The following is an 11,800-nucleotide window of genomic DNA, read 5'->3' on the forward strand; positions in this document are numbered from 1 at the left end:
TAATGAGGAAAGCTAAAAGAGAAACTGCAAAAGATATTTTGGCAGAAAGAAAGAAAAGACTAGAAAGTCTAGCTCAGGTGTATATAAATGATATACATGTTATGGATGTATTCCTCGTTTGGTCACATAATGAAATTCTTGGGTATTTGTGCCATATTGGTTGGTATGAAGTGTCATACAAAACAACGCAATACAAGAATACAATGGCCTAAGTGACTGACAAGGAATATGATAGGAATGCACGTCTAGAACAAAAATAAAGTGTTATTATGTTCATCGTTGGCATTCTATCTAGCCCTTAGAATTTATAATAAAGAACTTAATAATTGTTATTTTGCTCTGGTCAAATGAAAACAATGAGTTGTTCAAATTATGACATTACTCCATGTACGATGGATAAGTTATTATAAATCTTAATGGTGAAACACACACACATAATACTGACGCTAAAATGCCATAAGGCAAATGATTTGAATTCCATTTATTTGTGGAACCGCCATTTAGGTCATGTTGGAAAGGAACGCATGAAGAAACTCCATGCAAATGCATTATTGGAGTCATTTGATTTTGAATCATTTGGCGCTTGCAAATCTCTTCTAAAAGAATGACAAAAATACCGTTCATAGGCCAAGAGTTGAACGGGCAACTTAGTGAAAACATACATGATGATGTTTGTGGTTCACTGGACATAGTTGTGTGCGGAAGATTCTTCTACTTTATGAAAACTTCAAACAATGAATTGAGTATATATATATGGATATATTCGATAAGGAAGAAGTTTGAAACATTTGAATAGATTCAAATAAATTTCAGCATGAAGTAGAAATCATCGTAATAGAAAAGTTAAATATCTATGATTGGATCATAGTGGAAATATTTGAATTACTAGTTTTAGCGAACATCTAAGAGAGTTATGAAATTTTTCTACAACTCATGTTTCTTGGAATATCATAGTGATGATGGAGTATCCGAGAGATGTATCCAAACCTTGTTGGATCAATGATGAGATAAAATATTAATGCCATTATATTTTGTGGATTATGCTTTAGAGACTACCGCTTTTACACTAAATAGAGCATCATCATGATCCGTAGAAATGACACCATACGAGTTATGGCATGGGTATGAACCCTAATAGTCCTTTCTTAAATTTTGGTATGCATAGCATAAGTAAATAAGTTTACAACCAAAATCGGATGAATGTCTTTGTTGGTTATCCCAGAGAATTGATTGGGAATTCTTCCCACTATGGAGACAAAGACAAAAGTGTTTGTCAATGTTTCTTATTTCCAAGAAATTGTTTTCTAGCGAAGTATTTGAGTGGGAGGACAATAGAATTTGATAAGGTTTATGAACCTGAGCATAATGATCAGAGTAGCGCAGCATTGGAATTGGTTTCGGAAGCGGCCACGGCGATCATGGCTCCCATGACTACAAAGTGTTTTAGCCATGGAGATTGAAGTACATATTGAACCTTGTATGTATGGTTTACTTTGTGATCAAATAAATGATTTGTGGACAAAGGATTGATTTTGAACAATGATAAACCAACTACAAACAAAGAAGTTATGATGGGCCCTGACTCCGCTAAAATGGCTATACGCCATAAAATCCAAGATAGATGAATATTTTTTGAAAGTAAGAGGATCTATAAAATTGATGGACTTGGATGAAATATCCTTTAAGAAAGCTCGACTTGTCAAAAAGTTGTTTACGACAAAGTTTAAAGAGTTGACTACGATAAGATTAGATCTTCCGTAGCAATGCTTATAGTCTATGTGGATTATTCTAGTAATCACTACATATTTCTTTTATGAGATATGCTAGTAGGATGGCAAAATACATTACTTAACAAAAGTTTGTATTAAAGGTGTATACAAGATACAACCAAGAGTTTTTGCTAGTCCGTGGAATACTAGATAGGTATACGAACTTCAATTGGATGAAGTGAGTATCGCGGAGTTGGAATCTTCACCGGATGAAATAGTCAAAGAGTTTTTGATTTCATCAGAGACGATGAAGAGACTTGCATTTGCAAGAAATTAAGTGGGAGCGCTGAGATATATTTATAATACTTTATGTAGATGACATATAGTTGGTTATAAATGATGTAATTACATACTTGATTAAAAGGTTTCATTGAGTATTAACTTTAATGAAAGGATATGGACTAAAACATATTTAGTGTCAAGATCTATGAAGATAGATTGAAACACATAATAAGTTTAAGTCAAAGTACATAGATTGGATATTGAAATAGTTCAATATAGAAATATTAAGAAAATGTTCTTGTCATGTGAAGTTTTAACAAGACTTGAGTGTATCTGACACTCAATGAGTAAAAACACATGAGTGATTATAGATCACGAATAATATGTACACAATAAGATGTCCTGTGCTCTAAAAGGTTAGGATCATATACCAGAATGATTCATGTGATGATCATTGGACAAACAGTAAGAATATCCCTGTGTGCTTTAGAAGAACCAAGGATACATATATAGTTTTATATGGGGTAATGACAAACAAATCGCTGTAAGGTGTTGCACCAATATTTGTTTGGTCACATATAAAAATGAAACTCAAATTTCAATTAGGCTAAGTGTTGTTTAAAAGGTAGCACAATGCTAGATTTAGAAGAGTTCTAAATATTGCGATGGATTCTACAAACGAAGGCATAGTATGTCATTGTTTTGACAATGACTGAGGATGTTTAAGTCAAAGAGTTCTTTGAGAACTTGGTGTAGTTCCGATAGTGTCAGAACTTTGAAGCTATATTGTGTATGACATATTAGTGACATATTTCAGACCATGGAATTAAGGTTCCACCAGAGGACTGGACATATAAGAATAATGCCGACTCATTTGGAAAATGAGTGATGCGTTGAGACGCAAATGAATTGCAAAATACATACATTTCTAAGCGTGTCAGATCCGTTGACTAAAACTTCTCCCGTGAGCAATACATGATAAAGCACCGGAAGGCCAAGGTGTTATATCTTTACAAATGTAAACTAGATTATTGACTCTAGTGCAAGTGGGAGACTGCTAGAGATATGCCCAAGAGGCAATAATAAAATGGTTATTATAATATATCTTTGTGTTTATGATAATGTTTACATACCATGCTATAATTGTATTAACCGAAACATTGATACATGTGTGTTATGTGAACAACAAGGAGTCCCTAGTAAGCCTCTTGTATAACTAGCTTGTTGATTAATAGATGATCATGGTTTCGTGATCATGAACATTGGATGTTATTAATAACAAGGTTATGTCATTATATGAATGATGTAATGGACACACCCATTTAAGCGTAGCATAAGATCACGTCATTAAGTTATTTGCTATAAGCTTTCGATACATAGTTACCTAGTCCTTTCGACCATGAGATCATGTATATCACTTATACCGGAAAGGTACTTTGATTACATCAAACGCCACTGCGTAAATGGGTGGTTATAAAGGTGGGATTAAGTATCCGGAAAGTATGAGTTGAGGCATATGGATCAACAGTGGGATTTGTCCATCCCGATGACGGATAGATATACTCTAGGCCCTCTCGGTGGAATGTCGTCTAATGTCTTGCAAGCATATGAATAAGTTCATAAGAGACCACATACCACGGTACGAGTAAAGAGTACTTGTCAGGAGACGAGGTTGAACAAGGTATAGAGTGATACCGATGATCAAACCTCGGACAAGTAAAATATCGCGTGACAAAGGGAATTGGTATCGTATGTGAATGGTTCATTCGATCACTAAGTCATCGTTGAATATGTGGGAGCTATTATGGATCTCCAGATCCCGCTATTTGTTATTGGTCGGAGAGAAGTCTCAACCATGTCTACATAGTTCGCGAACCGTAGGGAGACACACTTAAGGTTTGATGTTGTAATAGTAGAACTTGAATATGGAATGGAGTTCGAAGTATTGTTCGAAGTCTCGGATGGGATCCCCGACATCACGAGGAGTTCCGGAATGGTCCGGAGAATAATATTCATATATAGGAAGTCATTTTATAAGTTTGAAAATGATCCAGTGATTTTACGAAAGGTTCTAGAAGGTTCTAGAAAAGTCCGGAAGGAATCACTAAGGAAGGAGGAGTCCCGGAGGGACTCCACCTCCCCATGGCCGGCCAACCCTAGTGGGGGAGTCCAAGGTGGACTCCACCTAAGGGGGCCGGCCACCCCCCCTTCATGGGAGGGTGGGAATCCCACTTGGGTGGGAGTCCCACCTTGGGTAGGTTTCCCTACTACATCGAAGGTTCTTGAGTTGGGGTCTTATTCGAAGACTTGTAGTCCAACACTTGGGGATCCACCTATATAATGAGGGGCATAGGGGAGGGGGCCGACCACCACAAGCCCTCAAGGAGGCCACACCCCATAGTGGCCGGCCACCCCTCTCCCAAACCCTAGCCGCCCCCTCTCTCCTCCACCTCTCCCGCACGCTTAGCAAAGCTCCGCCGGAGTTCTCCATCGCCACCGCCACCACACCATCGTGTTGCCGGATTCAAGGAGAAGCTACTACTTCCGCTGCCCACTGGAACGGGGAGAAGGACGTCGTCTTCATCAACACCGAACGTGTGACCGAGTACGGAGGTGCTGCCCGATTGTGGCACCGTGATCAAGATCTTCTACGCGCTTTTGCATGCGGCAAGTGATCGTCTACCGCAGCAACAAGAGCCTCATCTTGTAGGCTTTGGAAATCTTCAAGGGTGAGTCTCGATCATCTCCTCGTTGCTCCCGTCTTCTAGATTGCATCTTGGCTTGGATTGCGTTCTCGCGGTAGGAAATTTTTTGTTTTCTATGCAACGAATCCCTACAACACCAGGGTGATGACCCACAAGTATAGGGGGTGTATCATAGTATTTTCAATAAGTAAGAATGTCGATCCCAACGAGGAGTAGAAGGTGTTGACAAGCAGTTTCGATGAAGGATTCATTGTAAATGCTCACAGATAAGTATTCAGGGGGTTTTGATGTAGCAGATGAATAAAGTACGAGTAAGTAAAGTGCGAGAGTAACAATTGCAGCGAGTGGCCCAATCCTTTTTAGCACAAAGGACAAGCCGGTTTGTTTACTTATAATGACCAAACGTTCTTGAGGACACACGGGATTTTAGTCTAGTGCTTTCGCTACATATGGCTAATTAATCTTCATTGTTTTGATAAGTGTTGTGTGGGTGAACCTATGCTAATGTACCGCCCTTCCTAGGACTAATACATACTTGTGATTATACCCCTTGCAAGCATCCGCAACTACAAGAAAGTAATTAAGATAAATCTAACCACAGCCTTAAACTCTGAGATCCTGCTATCCCTCCTGCACCGATATACCAACGGGGGCTTAGGTTTCTGTCACTCCGGCAACCCCGCAATTGGCAAACGAATACAAGATGCATTCCCCTAGGCCCATAAAGGTGAAGTGTCATGTAGTCGACGTTCAACTGACACCACTAGAAGAATAACACCACAACTTAAATATCATAACATTGAATATTACTCAACCATAATTCACTACTAACATTTAGACTTCACCCATGTCCTCAAGAACTAAATGAACTACTCACGAGACATCATATGGAACATGATCAGAGGTGATATGATGATGAATAACAATCTGAACATAAACCTTGGTTCAATGGTTTCACTCAATAGCATCAATAACAAGTAGAAATCAACACCGGGAGAGTTTCCCCTATCAAACAATCAAGATCCAACCCGAATTGTTACGGCGGTGACGATGTGCAGCGGTGGAGACGGCGGTGATGATGATGTAGATGATGATGATGGTGATGGAGATGATGTCCAGCTCGACGACGGTGACGATGGCGTCGATTTCCCCCTCCGGGAGGGAATTTCCTCGGCGGATCTCAGCCTGGCGGAGAGCTCTTTTCTCTCTGGTGTTCTCCGCCCCGCAGAGGCGGCCGTAACTCTTCGCGACTGTCCCCCTGGAGCTTAGGTTTTCGGGACGAAGAAATACGCGAAGGAGAGGAGGCCAGAGGGGGGTGTGGGCCCCCTCCTCAAAGGGCGGCGCGGCCAGGCCTTGGCCCGCGCCGGCCTGTGGGGTGGGCCCATGGCGGCCCTCCTCGGCTCCCCCTTCTGGCTCCCTTCGTCTTCTGGAAAAATAGGAATTTTCATATAATTTCCGTCAATTGTTGATCTTCCGAAATATTGCATTCTGACGGTGCTTTTTCCAGCAGAATCCTGACTCCGGTGCGCGATCCTCCAATAATCATGAAACATGCAAAATAGATGAAATAACATAAGTATCATCTCCAAATATGAAATATATCAATGAATAACAGCAAATTATGATATAAAATAGTGATGCAAATTGGACGTATCAACTCCCCCCAAGCTTAGACTTCGCTTATCCCCAAGCGAAACTGAACTCGGTAAACAGGACCACATGTTTATGGAGTGAAGAGTCGATAAATAAAATACGGACAAGAAGCATCATATTCATTCACACAAGACATTCTAGTAAACAACTTCCTCATATAATTCAACTTGAAACAAGTATAAGGTAATCACAAATAAAGGTGCATAAGAAATCATAATTGGTGATGGCAAACTTCGTTCTTGGTCAAAGAACAGTTAACAGGTTATACTTATCTATCGAGCAGCGCTCTCATGTTAAAGTTTATATGGCACAACTTGCATACTCAATCATAATAATCTCCTCATAATCATTGATAACTTTCAAAGCTATATTCATTCGGATAAAACTTGTACTAAACAAGGAAGAGTAAGAGACATGATGAAGTAGATCACAATATAGATGGTTTGATCACAACAATCAAATGCTTGCTTAAGATGGAGGGAAATAGGTTTACTGACTCAACATAAAGTAAAAGACAGGCCCTTTGCAGAGGGAAGCGGGGATTAAATCATGTGCTAGAGCTTTTTCAGTTTTGAAATCATATAAAGAGAGTAAAAGTAACATTTTGAGAGGTGTTTGTTGTTGTCAACGACTGGTAGCGGGTACTCTAACCCCCTTGCCTGACAAACTCTCGAAGAGCGGCTCCCATACAGTTTTATTTTTGGTTGACACTCCTTCCAACCTTTGCTTTCACAAACCATGGCTAACCGAATCCTCGGGTGCCTGCCAACAATCTCATACCATGAAGGAGTGCCTTTTTATTTTAGTTTTATTTAGATGACACTCCTCCCCACCTTTGCTTTCTCAAGCCATGGCTAACCGAATCCTCGGGTGCCGTCCAACAATCACATACCATGGAGGAGTGTCTATTTTTGTAACATTATGATGGTTAATTAACTTGGGACTGGGAATCCCATTGCCAGCTCTTTTTGCAAAATTATTGGATAAGCGGATGAAGCCACTAGTCCATTGGTGAAAGTTGCCTAACAAGATTGAAAGATAAAACACCACATACTTCCTCATGAGCTATAAAACATTGACACAAATAAGAGGTGGTAAATTTTGAATTGTTTAAAGGTAGCACACGAAGTATTTACTTGGAATGGCAGGAAATACCATGTAGTAGGTAGTTATGGTGGACACAAATGGCATAGGTTTGGGTTAAGGTTTGGATGCACGAGAAGCATTCCCTCTCAGTACAGGTTTTTGGCTAGCAAGGTTAATTAGCAAGCACAAGAGTTGAGGGAAACAAACAAATATACATGTGATAGAAACAAACATGCATCTTCCTTGTAAGCACAAACAATTTTAACTTCAGAACAATAAGCTATGAGCTAACAAGAAAGGAAGACAATGAAACAACTACATGTATTTCTCTTTTCTACTTAGACCTCAAAGTGTTATTGCTATTTGACCAATGCTAAGTTTGCCAAAACCAAATAGATTTATTCAATGCTCCCAAAGTGATACCAGTACTAATAACAAGATCAATCATATAATAGGGATTGCAAACTAAAATAAGATGTGCAATATGTAAATGATAAGACTTCTCATTAATATTCCATAACGATAACTCACACCAAGGGATACATAGACAACCAACTAAAGGAGAGATACTTCCACACTGCAACCCATCTTATATGATAACTTCCCTACTCATGATATGACGCTACTTGATAGTAAAAAGTAAAAGATAGTGATGATGTGATACCGCGGCACTCCCCAAGCTTGGAACAAACCAATGGGATGCCAATACCGATGATGAATTACTCCTTCGGCGATGGTGGTGATGAATTCCCATCATCAGACTTCCAAGGAAGAGGCTCTCCATCAACAAACGACATCTTGGTCTCGGGGATCCTGAAACTAGCAGCATAGCTTATGTGTTTAAACCTGTTTTCATACTCACAGTTCTGATTCTGAACGTCATAGAGTTGAGCTTGGAGTTTGTTGGTGGTGTCGTGAAGCGAGAGGATGTCGTCCCACAGCCTTGCAGTCTCCTTCTTGTGTGCATCAATAAGTTCGGACACAATCTTGTGGAAGATGTCCACTTCACGCTCAGCCATCTTCTTGTAGTTGAAGACTTCTTGTTCTAGCTTCTCCATCCTGTCTTCTAAGCTTCCTTCTCCTTTAGGACCCTGGACATCTTTGATCTGCAACTCTCCATCAACGAGTAGCAACTCCTTGGGGTGCATCTTCAGCTCGTTCATGTATAGGTTGACGACGTCCTCGCAGAAGCCGTCCCTCGGAGTTTCCGACGAAGACATGATGGCTCTAGATCCGAAGCAGATCCTGGCAGAAAACAGCTCGAAACAAAACACGTCGAGAAAATGATATACGGACCTCCAGGGGTCCGGGGGATTATATAGCAGGAATTTTCACGACAAAACGAAAGTACCAGGTCGAACCAGAGTCGGAGAGGGGCGACGAGGTGGCCACCTCATAGGGCGGCGCGGCCAGGCTGGGGCCCGCGCCGGCCTATGGGGGCACGCCCTCGTGCGTCTCCTCCACTCCGTTTCGATCTCGTAATTTCTCATATTTTCCAAAAACAGCAAAAATATTGTTCGGAAAGTAAATCGCGAACTTTTATTTACCAGTACTATTACCTATTAAAAGTTGAGTTCTGGCGGACTGTCCATTTGACCTTTCATAAAAGCCTCCGGTGTTTCCACTCGAATAACATCAACATCTTCATTATAAGAATCACCTGAGATATAATGCTTGAGTCTTTGTCCATTCACCACTTGTGTGGCATTGCCTTGGAGAGAGCTAATTTTAATTGCTCCTGAACGATACACCTCCTCAACGACATATGGTCCTTCCCATTTCGAGAGTAATTTCCCTGCAAAGAATCTGAGACGAGACCGATACAATAGGACTTTATCCCCAATATTAAATTCTCTTTTGATAATCCTTCTATCATGCCATTTCTTAACTTTCTCTTTAAAGAGTTTAGCATTTTCATAAGCTTCACTTCTCCATTCATCTAGAGAACTCAATTGTAGCAACCTCTTCTTACCGGCTAGTTTAGGATCTTTATTTAGTTCTCTTACAGCCCAATAAGCTTTGTGCTCTAGTTCTAAAGGTAAATGACAAGCTTTTCCATAAACCATTTTATAAGGTGACATACCCATGGGATTTTTATAAGCAGTTCTATAAGCCCATAGTGCTTCCTTCAATTTACTAGCCCAATTCTTTCTAGTTTTATTAACAGTCTTTTGCAAGATAGCTTTAATCTCTCTATTTGATAATTCTACTTGCCCACTAGTTTGAGGATGATAAGCGGAAGCAATTCTATGATTAATACCATATTTAGCAAGAGTTTTCCTAAAACCACCATGAATAAAATGAGAACTCCATCAGTCATAATATATCTAGGAACTCCAAATCGAGGAAAAATAATATCTAAAAGCATTCTTAAAGAGGTCTCACCATCAGCACTTTTTGTAGGTATGGCTTCCACCCATTTAGTAACATAATCAACAGCAACAAGTATATGAGTGTTACCTTCTGAAGAGGGAAAAGGTCCCATGAAGTCAAATCCCCAACAATCAAAACGGTTCAATAACAAGAGTATAATTCATAGGCATTTCATTGCGTCTGGAGATATTACCAACCCTTTGACATTCATCACAAGATAAAATAAACTTCCTTGCATCCTTGAAGAGAGTTGGCCAATAAAAACCTGATTGTAGAACCTTTTGCGCGGTTCTATCTCCGGCGTGATGTCCTCCATAAGCACTACCATGACATTTACTCAATATCTCTTGTTGTTCATATTCGGGAACATATCTTCGCAGAATACCATCCACTCCTTCTTTATATAAGTGTGGGTCATCCCAGAAATAATGCCTCAAGTCATAAAAGAATTTCCTCCTTTGCTGGGCTGAAAAGGTTGGAGGCAAGTACTTGGAAACAATAAAGTTAGCATAATCAGCATACCAAGGACTGTCTCGCGAGCTCACCTTTATTACAGCCAATTGTTCATTTGGAAAACTATCATTAACAGGAACAGGATCATAAGTAATATTTTCCAATCTAGACAAATTATCAGCAACAGGATTATCAGCACCTTTCCTATCTACAATATGTAAATCAAATTCTTGCAACAGAAGTACCCATCTAATAAGCCTTGGCTTAGCATCTTTCTTTTGCATAAGGTATCTAATTGCAGCATGATCAGTATGAATTGTAACTTTTGAATCAACAATATAAGATCTAAACTTATCACAAGCAAAGACTACAGCTAACAATTCTTTTTCAGTAGTAGCATAATTTCTTTGAGCAGCATCAAGGGTTTTACTAGCATAATGAATAACATTCAATTTTTATTTACTCGTTGTCCAAGAACAGCGCCTACCGCAAAATCACTAGCATCACACATAATTTCAAATGGTAAGTTCCAATCAGGAGATTCAACTATAGGAGCAGTTGTTAAGGCTTTCTTTAGAGTTTCAAAAGCTTCCTTACAATCATTATCAAAAACAAAAGGTACATCTTTTTGAAGAAGATTAGTAAGAGGCTTTGAAATCTTGGAGAAGTCTTTAATAAACCTCCTATAAAACCCAGCGTGACCAAGAACACTACGAATACCTTTAACATCCCTAGGATAGGGAATCTTCTCAATTGCTTCAACTTTAGCTCTATCAACTTCAATACCTCTCTCGGAAATTTTATGTCCCGATACAATTCCTTCATTAACCATAAAGTGGCATTTCTCCCAATTAAGAACAAGGTTAGTTTCTTCACATCTCTGCAAAACTTTATCAAGGTTCCGCAAGCAATTATCAAAAGAATTCCCATAGACGGAAAAATCGTCCATGAATACTTCTACAATACTCTCGCAAAAGCCATGAAAAATAGCAGACATGCATCTTTGAAAAGTAGCAAGGGCATTACATAAACCAAAAGGCATGCGTCTATAAGCATAAGTTCCATAGGGACAAGTGAAAGTGGTTTTCTCTTGATCCTTAGTTTTAACAGCAATTTGTGAAAACCCAAAATAGCCATCAAGAAAGCAAAAATGAGTATTTTTAGATAACCTTTCTAACATTTGATCAATAAAAGGCAAAGGGTAATGATCTTTCTTAGTAACCTTATTAACTTTTCGATAATCAATGCACATTCTATACCCTACAACTACTCTTTGAGGTATGAGCTCATCATTATCATTAGGCACAACAGTCATTCCTCCTTTCTTAGGAACACAATGCACAGGACTAACCCATCTACTATCAGCAACATGATATATAATACCAGCTTCAAGAAGTCTTAATACCTCATTTCTTACCACATCCTTCATCTTAGGAATTAGACGACGCTGATGTTCAACAATAGGCTTTGCATCATCTTCCATATTAATGGCGTGTTGGCAAATAGAGGGAGAAATCCCCTTCAAGTCATCAAGAGTGT

This window comes from Lolium perenne, chromosome 4, assembly GCF_019359855.2.
Source record: "Lolium perenne isolate Kyuss_39 chromosome 4, Kyuss_2.0, whole genome shotgun sequence".
In the NCBI taxonomy this organism is placed as follows: Eukaryota; Viridiplantae; Streptophyta; class Magnoliopsida; order Poales; family Poaceae; genus Lolium; species Lolium perenne.